The 14,410-nt window shown below is 45.5% G+C and overlaps 1 long non-coding RNA gene across 1 annotated transcript; it reads right to left on the bottom strand.

Moving 5' to 3' along the window:
* Nucleotides 1-437: 437 nt before the first annotated feature.
* On the bottom strand, nt 438-14,066 carry LOC125942142 (uncharacterized). Its single transcript, XR_007464844.1, has 3 exons — nt 13,772-14,066; nt 13,591-13,677; nt 438-503 (listed from the first exon to the last, which is right to left on the bottom strand). It is a non-coding gene; the product is annotated as an uncharacterized LOC125942142 (long non-coding RNA).
* Between the last annotated feature and the right edge of the window lie 344 nt (nt 14,067-14,410).

Below are 14,410 nucleotides of genomic sequence, written 5' to 3'. Positions count from 1 at the left end.
GCGTGGGACCCGCATTCACCGGAGTGAAACGTCACTTTCTTTTTTAAATCACTTACCGAACAAACAGGTGCATCTTATACACCGGTGCTGCTTATATACGTTTTCTTCTGGAAAAACTGCTGTCTTGAGGGGGGGTGCGTCTTATACAAAAGTGCGACTTATAGCCCGGAAAATATGGTAAATGTAAGAGCTTTAGGGCATACCTGCATGGAAATCTTTCCACGCATATTGTACAATTAACTCTGCAGGATTACTTGAATAGCCGTGTTTGCAAAATATTTACACAGCCAAAGTTGTTCCTTAAGCCATAAAGTAAGCTTACTGGTGATGCTACCAGTGCACAGTAAGATTTTATGAGAAACAATTACAAATTAAGATTCTCTCCAGTGAAAAATTCCAAAAGTGTACTTACATCATTCTTATTCTGCACTAGTTTTTGATGGAGACATATTCAGTCAGGATGGTTTAAAGTGGACATAGGTCTAGCAGTTGTGATGAAGCTGCTGAGTAAAGGAAATTATGGAGAAGTAATCAGAGCATGGAAAAACTTCACTGATTCAATGTGGCGACAGGAAGAGAGAGTGGCAAGCTGAAGATTTCAAAGATTGGAATCATTACAATAGAAAAAAATTGCAAGAGAGCTGTGCCTGCAACTTAAAACAGAAAACGTGAGCTGAACTATGACATTGTGTACATTAACACAGAAGTTTCAATGACCACAAAGTTCTGCATTTGCTTGCCAAATAGCGGGATACATGATAAAGCAGCTTTAAAAACTGATGATACATTCTGTATATACATATATGAATATATTTCCAAGTTTTGTCAATTACAATTAAAATTTATGGCTTAAATCCCCTACTATTATACTTTTAATGGGAAATAGTTAAATAATGGCAGACAAACAACTCGATGTATATTATGCTTGTTTTATCCTAAACAGTGATGTCTCACTTCCACGTGGTTGGCTGATATGAAGCTTTGTAAAACAAGTAGTTTCAAAATATATTAGTGCAATGACTAATTATTGCATGCCATTCTTACACTTCATAGAAAGGCATGCAACAAAGTGGTTATGATGAATGAAAGTTTCTGCTTCTAGCTGCTATAAAATCAATTTCGAGTGATGTGCTGAAAGCCGGTACTCGTGCCTGACATTTGTGCTTCATAATGCTTACTTTTATTTACCTTATATTACACTAAACATTGTGAGAACCAGATTAGTTTCCGCAAAGTGAAGGGAGGAAAGGGCTGATATGTACTAAACACAAACAATATGTTTACAGATGACTTGGCAAATGCGTAACTCAGACAACCACATACATGTTCGCTCAGTAAAGCTGTCCTTTCAGCAGTAGTGTGACATAGGATCTTATTTTCTAGTAAGCAGACTGCTGCTCACGTCATGTCCTGTACCACTGTCCAGACGAATGCATATAAACATCCCACATACACAATAATTTGGTAGCAAATAGAAAAGCCAATTATTAAGACTTAGAGAGTGATTCCAAACAAATACGGGAATTTATTAGCCCGATTTTTCAGAGCCCATTCGGCTCCTTCTTCAGGGGGTATTTTTCGGAGGTGGCGATGTGCAGCTTTTAAAAAGTCCATCGTAAGAAAGGAGGAAGGGGGAGATAGCGGAAGGTGGGGAGACACTTGACAGGGCACCTGTTCTTCACAGAAGAAAAAGGCGGAAGGGTGGGGGGGCTGCGGTGTTGCTGGTCGGCTGGGTTCACCGATGCTGGGGGCGCTTTACCCACGGGAATGCCGTTGAAGGGGGAAGGGGGGTTTTTCCTTCCCTTCGTTGCATCTCCAAGGCCATGGACATACACAGAACGTAAAATGCCCTTCACGTGGTTTATATTACCCGCCGTATTCTGAATGTGCCATGATTCCAGTAGCAGCCTTTTTCACCAGTTTGTGTCTGTTTGAAGGATTTGGGTTTCTTAGAAATCTTGTGGTCGGCATCTTCAGAATGTTCAGCGACGGCGCTGCATATTCGGTTGAATGTTCTGACATTTTCATGTTGTCCGATCCTTTCTTTTAGATTTTTAGTTTCCCCGATGTACGACACCGGACAGTCGGCACAGCTGATTTTATAGACAACGCCTTGAGCTTTTTCTTTTGCTGGACGCTCTTTTGGTTTAGGAATGAGGATATTGAAAGTCTTCATCAGTTTGTGAGTGACGTTGAGGCCTTCTTTTTTTAATATTTAGCTGAGGGCTTCGCTGGTACCTTTGACGTATAGGATGGACACTCGTTTCTGTGGTTGGGGGGAAGTCAACGGTTGGAGGTCTAGTAGTTTGTTTCTTCTTTTTTGTTGTCGGGTGGTTTTTCGAATGAATTCTGTTGTATAGACATTACTTTTAAGTTCATTGAGAACCGTTCTCTTTTCCTTTTTTTGATCTGATTCCAATGAGCAATGAGTTTTGGCTCTTTTCAATAAAGAATTTACAACAGCTGCCTTGTGGTTTGTTGGATGGTTGGATGCGAAGTGCAGGTAGCGGCCCGTGTGGGTTGGTTTTCGGTAGACTGAAAATTTGATTGCCGTCGGCTCATGTAACTAGTACATCTAGGAATGGTAGCGATCCGTTTTGTTCGCGCTCATACGTGAACTGTAAATCAGGGTCTATGGAATTTAAATGGCTCTGCAGGTTTTTGACTTGCAACACGATGCAGAAGCAATCGTCCACGTACCTGAGGAAAACTTTTGACTGTCCGGCGTCGTACATCGGAGAAACTAAAAATCTAAAAGAATCCGACAACATGAAAATGACGCGAGAACATTCAACTGAATACGCAGCACCGTCGCCAAACATTCCGAAGACGCCGACCACAAGATTTCTTTCGAGAAACCCAAATCCTTCAAGCTAAGACAAACTGCCGAAAAAGACTGCTATGGAATCGTGGCACATTCAGAATATGGCAGGTAATATGAACCGTGTGAAGGGCATCCTACCTTCTGTGCATGTCCATGGCCTTGGAGACACGATGAAGGGAAGAAAGGATCCCCCGCTCTAGGTCACCAACACCAAAACATCTTGCCACCCCCCCCCCCCAGTCCCCCTGCAACGGCAATCCCGCGGGTAAAGCCCCGCCCAACATCGGTCAACCCAGCCGACCAGCAACGCCACAGGCCCCCCCCCGTTCCGCCTTTTTCATCTGTCAAGAACTGGTGCCCTGTCAAGTGTCTTCCCACCTTCCACTATCTGCTCTTTCCTCCTTTCTTACGATGGATCTTTTAAAAGCTGCACATCTAAAGCTGCACCGAAACGTCGGGCTAATAAATTCCCTACTTTGTTTGGAGTCACTCTACAAGTCTTAATCAATTTTCCCAACCAAACAGGTAATTCTGTCGAAATGGTTAGCTTCAAAAAAGGCAATTATCAAACTAAGAAAAACTGCATGGAATCAATCTTTCGGCGCAGGCTGAAATTACTTTTTTGCTTCATGTCTTGCAAACTATAGGCGATGGAGGAATCAGATTTGTGTATTCATATACATAGCTTGCACTGACGTCAGTGAAAGGAATTCTGGGATATGTGTCTGCCATACATATGAACCGCTCACTCTCCCTCAGTCGTTGCAAGCCCCGCAAGACGTGTTGTCACCACGGTCATGCGCATGATATTTGGTTGTTCCAACCGCAGTGACACCCGCGGGAGAAAAAATACCGACTAACAGCAACTTTTTTTCATTACCGAAGACCGTGGAGAACCAGTGCGAGCGCACGAAAGCGTTGAGCACGAAGCGGCGCAGCCTATGTATGGTAGGCGCGCATTAAACATGCCAACATTGAGAATCGTAACCTGCGAGTCTGCGGCGCACACTTCATTGCAGGTAAATAATTCCTTTCAACTTTGACAGCCTGATAACAGCGATATATAACAAAAGGTTAGTTTTGTAACTTTGTTCATTTTGCGTTCTTAGGGAAGCCAGCTAAACTGTTCGACGAGACGGGCCCTGACTGGGCTCCGTCGCTTCTCCTCGGCTACAGTGCCATGAACACGGATCCCTCACGACACCAACGCCTCGAAAAACGACGCGCCGAAAAGCGTCAAGCGGACGCCGAAAAGTGGGAAGCCGAATTGCATCAACGGCGTGCCTAGGTCGACGCGGGAGCGACAGGGATCCAGCCGTGTGCCGATCGACCCCTCTCGCTTTGCTGAGCATTTTTCTGGTATGTAAATATGGCAAAAAAATGCTAGCAAAGTTATTCATGTTAATAATTATGCTTGCATTTGCGTTACTTGCCCGGGTCAGATAAATAAATTAAAAATTGGCTATGGGACAAGACTGCAATTTTCAGTGCAGACTGCTAACGAAGCCATAAAGCGTGTTCTGACTACTGCTATTTCACTATGGGGCGCGTCAAACTCGACGGTGGCTGCCCGAATGAGCATTTTGAGCCTCGCTAAGCTAATGATGTTCTATATATTTGTTCTCTTATTCACATTACTTGTGTGAGCCAGATAACCAAAATAAACAATGCAACCACATGAATGTGCTTTGGCGTACAAGCTGTTAACAGTGGCTGCCAGTTTCGTGTTGACTTGCTGCTATTTCACCAGCACTGGCTATGACATGACTGTGATTTGCAGTGCAGACTACTAACAGAGCCATAAAGTGTGCTCCGACTTCTGCGATTTCACTATGGGGCGTGTAAAACTCGACGGTGGCTGCCTGAATGAGCATTTTGGGCCTCACTAAGCTAATTAAGTTTTATATTTGTTCTCTTATTCACATTACTTGTGTGACCTAGATAACCAAAATAAACAATACAACCACATGACTATGCTTTGGCATGCAAGCTGCTAACAGTGGCTGTCAGTCTCATCTTGACTACGGCTATTTCACCAACATTGGCTTTGACATGACTGCGATTTTCAGTGCAGACTGCTAACAGAGCCATAAAGCGTGCTCCGACTTCTGCTATTTCACTACGCGCATCAAGCATCGACGGTGGCTGCCCGAATGAGCATTTTGAACCTCGCTAAACTAATGATGTTTTATATTTGTTCTCTTATTCACATTACTTGTGACCCAGATAACCAAAATAAACAATGCAACCACAAGACTGTGCTTTGGCATGCAAGCTGCTAATAGTGGCTGTAAGTCTCATGTTGACTACGGCTATTTCATCAACATTGGCTTTGACATGACTGCGATTTTCAGTGCAGACTGCTAACAGAGCCATAAAGCGTGCTCCGACTTCTGATATTTCACTATGCGCATCAAGCATCGACAGTGGCTGCCCGAATGAGCACTTTGAACCTCGCTAAACTAATGATGTTTAATATTTGTTCTCTCATTGACATTACTTGTGTAAGCCAGACAACCAAAATAAACAATGCAACCACATGAATGTGCTTTCGCGTGCAAGCTGCTAACAATGGCTGTCAGTGTCATGTTGACTACACCTATTTCACCAACATTGGCTATGACATGACTGCGATTTTCAGTGCAGGCTGCTAACAGAGCCATAAAGTGTGCCTTCACTACTGTTATTTCACCATGGGGCCCGTCAAACTCGATGGTGGCTGCCCGAATGAGCATTTTGAGCCCACCAACGATAATCAGGGTTAACAATTGTGTTTCAATTCAGATGTGCCAGCATTTAAACGTGTTTCTATGCCACTTCTTAAATAGAGCACGATGTGTGCAGGACGTTGCTTATCAGAACTGAGCTTCTATTATAAGGAATACGTCATAAATAGAACTGCTTATTTATTTGAGAGGTCACGGAATGGATGGTTGGCTGTTGCGAACCCACCGGCAAAATTTTGGTAGCCCTAATAAGGGCTGTTCTTACATTAATAAGAAGCCGTCATTCTTCGTCGATTGGCTCAATGCCAAACGGCTTGCAGTCGGAGTCGATTTCTTCAGTGTCATCTTCACCCAGCTGGATATGGGTTGAATGTGCTCGCTCACTCCCAGACGTGTGAAATCTGAACGTATTTGTGCAAGTGCAAGTACATCACGTGCTGAATGCTCTTCCTCCAGTCTTCCGCCATTACATGCTTGATTTTCTCCCTTAAGATGGCGTCGACCGTGGACAGCTTGAAGTCTCTGTTCGCAGCGATGCCATTTTTGGATTTGGCACACGCAAGCTCAATGGGATTAAATTCACAGTGGTTAGGCGGGAGCCTGAGTACAATGCAACCGGCCCTTACAGCTGCGTTGTCTACGTTGTAGCTCAGAAAGTGTGACTTTACAGATGCCACAAGATCAAGTAGCTGCTTCTTTATCATCCTTTCACCGTAGGTGATGTTCTTGTGAGCCATTACTGTATCTTTTCCTTCTTCCAGGCCGTTGTCAGCAATTTCTCTTCTCGCCGGCTATAGTAAGGTGCATTGTCTAAAACAATGACGCTACCAGCTGACAACTTCTGCAGAACGTCATTGAACCAGCCCTCAAAGCGATTGCCGTCCATTTCCTCGTGGTAGTCACCTGTCTTGGCTTCGGAGTACATCCAAGCAGCCGTCGACGAAGCCATCCTCGCTGCTGATGTGTATCACGATCAGGTGCTGACCTTTCCCAGAAGGTTGTTTTAGACCCGTCGTCAGGCCATTTGCTCGAGCGAAGTCCGCGCTTCTACACCACGGTGTCTGTCCACGCGATCGACCAAGTGTGTCCCGCCGTCACCCGTGTCTCGTCCAGGTAGATCTTTTGGCCTTCCGCCCAGTAGCGCTCCACGTCACGGAGGTAGCGATTCCGCCAATCGGTGATGTCATCCTGGTCATTAAGCCAGCGAGTTGCAGCTTCTCTTTTCATGCTTGAAGCTGATCTCGGCAAGCAGGCAACACACAGTACATTACCTTAGTGATGGGAGTTCCATACACTCCGAGAACTCGGTAGTTATCTTCTCGGCCGTCGATACCTCGTTGCGGCGAATGAAATCGTGCACACATGACCTTAGCGCGCACAACGTGAAGCTGCCAAACTTCGCGCTGCGTCTTCTCTCCGCATTGCGTGGGCGCTTTCGCGAGGGCGTCGTCAGTTTGCCACCCGAATAATGCGAAGCTTTAACTTCCTCCCTCACCTGAACACAGTTCTTTCGCTGGCACCGAGCATGTCGGCGACAAACTTGCTCGTGTCCTCCACACTGCCTTCAGACTCCCTCCCTGTTACGCCAAAACGTGTAGCAGTGGAAGATCACGTTGCGTGAATCGCTGTTCAGGATGTGGCCGCTCTTGCTCTTGCCGAGGCTCCTCGGTTGTGTGGTCATCAAGGCAACACAAGGCTCATTTGGCAACAAAGGATCGCGTTGTAATGTCACCTCGCTAGGCTTCATGGCGGAAAACTGGCATGGAATGCTGTGCACAAACTCGCGAGATTGCAGGTGTGCAACAGCAAAAAAATAAATAGAAAATACTAATAATAATGAAAAATATGCCTAACACATTAAAAAAATTAGCTTGTGAAAACACACAAAAAGTATATATGAATCTTATGCTATTAAGCCAGCGACTGCTTTATAATTACATGTCCAGTGCTGTCGATCTCGCTCCGTAGCAGACAACGCACAGCGTTGTAGAAGGCAGGGAGTTTTCTCTCGCGATCCGGCATGTGCTGTAGCATTTCCATCATGAGTTTTACCAAACCACTCATCAAGATACACAAATCTTATTTATATAGAGAAATGCGCGGTTTAGAAGCAGTCACAATTTTTAGAGCGGGACTATTTCTTTAGTTACGAAGGCAATTGGCTGCTGCGCTTCGGTCATCTGGGCGGGGCCTCTCCTGTCTTCTAAAGTTGTACCCGATTATAGTGTTATAGCTACAGTAAGCAGCCTATGTTGTCACTGCTCAAGTCTAATTTATGGTTGATGTGCCTGCTTGTTTTTGTTGTGCACTTACACTTACTTGTGTGGTGTTTTAAAGGGACACTAAAGGGAAAATGATTTCCTCTGCATCGGTAGATTACCCTTCCACAATACTGAAAACACCACTCTTACTGCGAGGAGCCACTTGGGAAGCCAGAAAGAAATGATAAACACATAAGCAAGTGGTGACGCCACCTTGAAGTTGCTGCACCGGTTTACCGTGACATCATGGATTTTGACAGCGTCTTCTAGGTCCCAGTTAATTCTTTAGCAGTAAAGATTGACTACATTGTGCTCTAAAGGAGCCCTAGACTGAATGTGGCAAGTTTCGTGAACTTTACTGAGCCAACATGGCCCAAATGCAAAAAATTACTTTAGCAGCCATGACGTCACGCTGAAGTGCTGACTGTTACGGTTTCCGCGCGAAATTAGGAAATTTTAACTTTGAGCTTCATTTTCTCTATTATTAATTGATCTATTGCAGTGTAATTAACGACAGTAGAGTTTTCCAAGAATAGTTTATTAGTCTAAGTGGATTTATTGTTTTGCTTTAGTGTCCCTTTGAGCACTGTAGCCGTGTAACAGCTGAAGTATTGCAGCAATGTCGAAGCTAACTTGCACCTACTATTGCTACAGTATGCCAACAGATACCTATCACTGTATTTGTGCATTTTCTGAGAACCTGTCGTGTTCGCTAGGTGAAATTTGTAGTGTCTTATGAGTTTGTCGGTCAGTTCATGTAACTTCCGATGACAGAATTTAGACAGGGAGGTAAGGGACACCATACAACATGACTGCTGCTAACTGGCCATTTATATTTATGGAAAGATTAAATATAACAATAACACTGAATGTGTGCTTATGTTGTGCACAAGTTATTTCAGGGGGAAGGCGTAAGTGGTAATATAAAGTCACAAAATCACGCTAAATGGTATTTGCATTAAAAGAAAAGTAAATATGTGCAGACTAATTTCTAGCCCTTGTCATCTAGAAAGGACGCCTTTTTTTTCATGCATTGATAATGGGGTCTGCCTTACATGTCTTATTTATGTGGTATGCCTCACTGATTTCTCTTGTAAATTTTTCACTGTGGGTGAAAACAAATTAACGATCTTAATCCAGCCTGAAGTCCCATCGCGGCAATGCACAACCAAACTGGACGAGCATGTTGGTTATTTGAGTGAAATATGGTGATTTAATTGGCACATTTAGTTACTGGCCAGTCTGCCTTGTGTACACTTGACCACATGTGAAAAGAATACAGTACACTGCCTCTCACACACACTAGACAAATTTGGTGGTATCTTTAACCAAGCAAACCTCCCTTGCCTGCTTGCCTTTCTCAATTGACTTGTGGACTGTCGTGCATATCCTGCCTACTTTATCTTTCACTGGAAATATGTGTGCATAGCAGTACACAAGCGAATTGAGAAAGACACCCATGCAAGGGAGGCTTGCTGAGTTAGATACAAATGTCTTGTGTTCATCAGGGGTAGCGCAGTCTTTTCCTTTGATCATGTGTATATTCGGTCAAATGTACATGGGGCAGACTGGCCGCTGCTTAAATACGTGCCCAGGAGAGCACCATAATTCACTCAAGGACAAGTATGCTCATCCCTCTTGACGATGCACTGCCACGACTGGTGCTGTGCGCCAGATTTAGATTGTTCATCTGTTCATCTACGACAACCAATTGACTAATAAAATCAGTGACGAATACCACATAGAAAGATGGGACAACACGTGCCGTCATTCAGTGCTCATTATTATTGCATGACAACGAGGAACACTCTCTAAATGACAGGAAACAGCAATCACTCAGTGCTTATTTATCCTATTCTTTTATGAAAGTACTGTTTATCATGCTTTTGTAGATTTGTATTGCAACTTGTGCCCTCTTTCTGAAAGAACTTTTGTGTAGTACAAGTGCACATGCAGTGTAAATATTTTCTTTAATCCTTCCATCAGAATAAACATTGAATTGATAGCTTTTCTTCCCTGCAATCTCCCTTTCCTTTGTTTTGTCACACTCAGAAGTTACATGAACATGCACCAACTTTCTCAGTTACTTGTCAGTCAGTGTTGATAAACACGAAATGTTTTGAGCCCCAATATTCTTACTATTTACGTCACTTCCAGTCAGTATAGTACTACTCTTCTGGCTTTTCATAAAGCATGCTAACATGTACTTCTGCATTTATGGTTTATGTAATGGTAGTCTCAGAGCACAAGCCAAGAGTTGTAAAGATGCAAGCCGTATTTTAGCTATCACTAACTGCTCAGAGGGTGATCAGAGGCAGTTACTGTGACAGCTCTTCTGGTTGGCTAGCAGAAACTGTACCTCTTCACAAAGCTGAAAGACTCGACTTGGGCTCACGGAAACTCTTTGTGTTCCTTGTATAAGTCTCTTCAAAAATTACTTTCAAACAGAGGTAAGCCATGCAATTTTGTGTGCAGCCCCTACACTAATGCCACTAGACGTACCTGCTGTTTCCGGGTATATTTATCGCACAGTTCGACAAGTTTTTTGCTACCAGCACTTAATGACATAAAACTGATGGCCTATTGTGCAAGCAATAAAAGCACGTCAAAAATACTTGGATTGATGTAACTTAGGCAGGTTCCTGTAAACAAAGCTTTAATAAGAAAGTGCCGTTGAAAGATCACAGAGGTGTACATTATAATATAACTCGAGAAAGACATTCAACACGTTAAGCAAATTTAACTAATCAACTTCTTAATCAAAGGAGCTATGTGATCTCTGCCAGTGCACCAGCCCCTATGCTGGTGCACCGGCAGAGGGATAAGGTGCGTCCATGATGTCACATGAAAACTATCAATATAAAACGCGAAGCATGCCACCCTAGGAGCTGACACTCCATGTCCAGAAATGCAAATAGTTAACGCTGATAATTTCTACAGCGTATTTCGCTTGAAAACCAAATCTGAAGTGCCAAAGGGCGCAATTTGGCACAGTTGTCCCGCGTTTGGTAGGAGTTCATCAGTTACGTGGCTGTTTACACTTGACGTTCGGGCGAGCGTCAAGGAAGCGACATTGCGGCTTGATTAGGACGCTTGTTTGATGCTTGCCCAAACGTGACGCCAGTAGTCAAGCCACTGACTGATGTCTACTAAGGAGATGACAGTAGCACCCTTCGGGGCTTTAGTTTCGTTATTTTGTGAGAAATTTGCCGGAATGAAATGAAGTGGAATCTCATGATACGATTCTGCATGATACATTTCTTTTTCTTTTCCCGATAGTATGATTTGGTTGGATAATACAATTTTAGGATGATATGCTTTATTTTCTGGTTCCTCTGAAGATCGTATCAACGAGATTCCACTGGGGCGGATACATATTCTGGGGTTTCATGATGGGCCGAAACCATATTATGATTATGAGGCACACCGTAGTGGGAGACTCCGGTTTAATTTAGACCACCTAGTCTTCAACATGGACCCAATGCACGGTACACAAGCATTGTTGCCATTACCCGCTGTCGAAATGCAGCTGCAGGCACCGGGAATCGACCCCGGGGTCTCATGCTTAGCAGAGCTATGCCACATCCGCGAAGCCACCATGGGGGGTGTGCCGGAATTGATTGTGCTGTAAAAATTATCAGCGTCAACTATTTGCACTTTTGAAGCGCATATGAGCTCCTCAGATGGCACATTTCAAGTATTCCATTGGGGGGAATCAAGCTATGGCTATATTGGTTCAAAAGGTCATTAGTAGAATCTGTATTTGTCTAGTTTCTACGTCGTGTAATATGAAATTGTATCCCTTTGTGTTAAAAGGAATCCAGAAAGAAATTCACCGATGATTACGATACACCCTAATGCGAAATTTGAGCGCAGCTCAATACGTGCCTTCATTTCGGATTATATTAGCTGGCGCGGACCGTCGGTCTCATGTGGTGCGTTGCAAATGGAGCGAAGTGCGGGTGCGACTGCCTCGCTAATCTGGTGAGGCGAGAGCCAGCACGTGGGGCCAGTGCGTGGGTGACGCGTGGCCGTGATTCACAGCAGCCGCCACCGACAGACCTCCCAGACGACACGCGCTACTCTGGCGCTATCTCGTAGCCATCGTCGCCCCAGTACACTTATGCTTTCTCCATACCCTCCCCTCCGCTTTCCGCCTCATGGTTCCACAGCACCCCTCGTCTTTGCCCTCCTTCGCTCTCGCCGCATTTTTCAACCCGCGCTGCTCGCCGCGTTCGCTCACATTTTTCGTTGTACCGTTCGCTTGGTTACAAGTGATGCCGGCGCTCGCCGCAGGAACGGGTGCATAAGAGCTGCGCTCTAAAAACCATTTAATTATCTCATCTTCCCTATTTTTTAGACATTTTCAACGCATTTTGTGAAACACCATGTATATCTAGGCTGTCTGAAACGAACATTTTACGCAGTACAACATCCCTTACAAGTAGTTACTGCTTTAATAGCCTATAATTGCAGTATGTATACCTGTATACTTTTTTGCAAAAATCATTATTTTCTTCACAACTTAAACAAGCCGTAAATTTGATTTGGTACACATTGCTAAAAAAACAAAAAAGCCGCAGTTTCGCCCAAAAGGCAAAGCATTGATTGCAATAGCAAATTAGTATACAGCTGTACAAAATAAGGATAGTGATTTTACCAGCCGTTTAAACTTGAAAATATTCGCTAACTAAATTAACAAGTATGGTGTCAGCGCATACAGGTAAACATGAACACACACTCGATGGCCGCGGATGCTCGCTGTCGAACGCTGGCGTGAGGAAACGCGGCAGCAGCAGTTAGTGAAGTGACCTTCGTGCAGTCTACCGCCTCTATGGAAATAGAGCAATGAGAACACCGCATGCACAAAGGTATGAGCCGCCTGCAGATCACTTTGAAGATAGGGCGCGCCCGACCGCCCGCGGCCGCGCAAAGTGCGCAGTTGGTGCCAGAGCAGAACGCCCCCCCCCCCCCCCCCTGCCCTCCCGCATTGCCTCCACGCTTCCCTCTCTGCACGCGAGAGATCGAGCCGCCATCGTCAGTTCCCCATGCGCTTTATTGTCGGTTCCTCGTGCATTTGATCGCTGTTGGACTTTATACGGAACCTCACGGCAATGGCAGAAATGCGCCTGCAGTGTCCATATTAATTGCTCTCGCAATAAAAGTTCATCGACGATTACGATACTCCCTAATGCAAAATTTAAGCGCATCCGTATACGTTTTCATTTCGCGATATATTGGCTAGCGCGGGCAATCAGTCTGGTGCGGCACGTTGCAAACGAGGCGAAGTGTGGCACGACTGCCTCGCTAATCTGCAGATCGCGAGGCAGCGCGTAGGTGATGCATGGGTGCGATTCTCAGCAGCCGCCGCCGACAAATCTACCAGACCAACGCCTCCTTATAGGAGGCGTTGACCAGACACGCGCTAATCCTCCGCCATATCGTAGCCATCGTCGCCGCACTACACTTTTTCACACTTTCGCCACACCCTCCTCCGCTTTCCGTGTCATGCTTTCGCGGCACCCATGTCTTCTCCGCTAACCTCGCGTTTTTCATCCCCTGCTGCGATCCGCGTTCATCCTCTGCTGAGACACAGTTACTGCGCTGCATTTTACCCAACCTTTCACCTCCCACACACCAAGAATCTCTCGTTCGCTTTCATCGCCGTGCTCCTTTGCTCGGTTACGCCGCCTACGCTTGCCGCGGGAACAGGCGCCTGACTGACGTTGCTCGTTAGGGTGTTTGCAAAGGCTCAGTAAACAAATACGGAGATCAATACCTATTTATCAGGCGGTATTTGCTGCCCCTGAATCCGACGCTTGCTTGGTGCAGGGCTCCTTTCACGGTGCCTTGTGCTTGCCTGACGCTGAAATGATACAGGATATAATTGATGCTCCACTCGAAGAGGTTCAAAGTCGTACTCGACCTTCAAGAAGAATCCCTTCCGACGTCCTACGTACCGATCGCAGAAAAGTTCCTCAGAGTTGTTCCAAGGCTTGGCCGTCAGGTTTATCTAAAGGGTCGTCGTCAATGGGCAGGTGGCTGGACACGTAGGACTTGTTCTTGGCCACCTTTTAACGCGGTACAAACGGAATCGATGAAGATGTCTTGTCGGACGGCGAGGTTGCCGAGAAGGTTCACTGTCGATCCCGGTGCCGCCGCGTACTACATCGGCGGTCATGGCTGGCAGTTGTCGGGACGTGGGGTACACGTTAAGAAGGCTTAAGGAGGCGGGAGACTGGGAGCGAGATGAGGCGTCCAGCCAATTCGAGACCAGAACGACGACTCCCTTTCTTGACATATACTAGTGTCGGTAGGGCAGATGGCGCCACCAGTAAGTCAGATACTGCGGTGCAGACGAAACCTACAGTGTACTAGAAGCTATTCTAGTACACTGTACGAAACTAGAGTGTCCTAGAATATGGTCGAGTGGGACGAGCGGCTGGGGCGGCGCATGCTTTGCAGTGAGGCACCCGACGTGGAAAAATACTGTGGCGGCGCTGCGATCGAACTGGATTGGGCCACATCAAGGTCGCGCCGTTGGAAACTGCTGGCGATACTGCTCTGCAGGGTCATTCGCACTACTTCGCGCGCTGGTA

Source organism: Dermacentor silvarum, chromosome 1 (genome assembly GCF_013339745.2).
Source record: "Dermacentor silvarum isolate Dsil-2018 chromosome 1, BIME_Dsil_1.4, whole genome shotgun sequence".
Lineage (NCBI taxonomy): Eukaryota > Metazoa > Arthropoda > Arachnida > Ixodida > Ixodidae > Dermacentor > Dermacentor silvarum.
The sequence above is the reverse complement of the archived record's forward strand: the minus strand, read 5'-3'. Positions and strand labels throughout refer to the sequence as shown.